This window comes from Gorilla gorilla, chromosome 4, assembly GCF_029281585.2.
Source record: "Gorilla gorilla gorilla isolate KB3781 chromosome 4, NHGRI_mGorGor1-v2.1_pri, whole genome shotgun sequence".
Lineage (NCBI taxonomy): Eukaryota > Metazoa > Chordata > Mammalia > Primates > Hominidae > Gorilla > Gorilla gorilla.
This window is the reverse complement of record NC_073228.2, coordinates 49025131-49025960: the sequence shown is the minus strand read 5'-3', so window position 1 is coordinate 49025960 and position 830 is coordinate 49025131. Positions and strand designations below refer to the sequence as shown.

The 830-nt window shown below is 59.4% G+C and overlaps 1 non-coding gene across 1 annotated transcript; it reads left to right on the top strand.

The window, feature by feature from the left end:
* Positions 1 to 412: 412 nt before the first annotated feature.
* On the top strand, positions 413 to 603 carry LOC129533998 (U2 spliceosomal RNA). Its single transcript, XR_008680411.2, has one exon. It is a non-coding gene; the product is annotated as a U2 spliceosomal RNA (small nuclear RNA).
* The last annotated feature ends 227 nt before the right edge of the window (positions 604 to 830 follow it).

The window sequence follows — 830 nt, the reverse complement described above, 5'->3', positions numbered from 1 at the left end:
CGCTCTCCGCCGACAGGTCTCTTCCACAGACCCCCGTCGCCTTCGCCCCCAGTCCCTTCCGGTTCTGTCTTTCCGCTGGCTCCGTACGAACAAGGAAGTCGCCCCCAGCGGAGCCCCGGCTCCCCCAGGCAGAGGCGGCCCCGGGGGCGGAGTCAACGGCGGAGGCCACGCCCTCTGTGAAAGGGCGGGGCATGCAAATTCGAAATGAAAGCCCGGGAACGCCGGAAGAAGCACGGGTGTAAGATTTCCCTTTTCAAAGGCGGAGAATGAGAAATCAGCCCGAGAGTGTAAGGGCGTCAATAGCGCTGTGGACGAGACAGAGGGAATGGGGCAAGGAGCGAGGCTGGGGCTCTCACCGCGACTTGAATGTGGATGAGAGTGGGACGGTGACGGCGGGCGCGAAGGCGACCGCATCGCTTCTCGGCCTTTTGGCTAAGATCAAGTGTAGTATCTGTTCTTATCAGTTTAATATCTGATACGTCCTCTATCCGAGGACAATATATTAAATGGATTTTTGGAGCAGGGAGATGGAATAGGAGCTTGCTCCGTCCACTCCACGCATCGACCTGGTATTGCAGTACCTCCAGGAACGGTGCACCCCCTCCGGGGATACAACGCGTCTCCTAAAAGTAGAGGGAGGTAAGAGACGGTAGCACCTGCGGGGCGGCTTGCACGCCGAGTGCCTGTGACGCGCCGGCTCGACTTAACTGTTTCCCTGAAGTACCGCGAGGTTCCTGATCTGCGGGCGGTAGACGGTAGGCTTATGCGGCACGCTTCCGTTTCCACCGTGACTACTGCGCTTCGGGAAGGCCACGACCTACTCCTTTGGG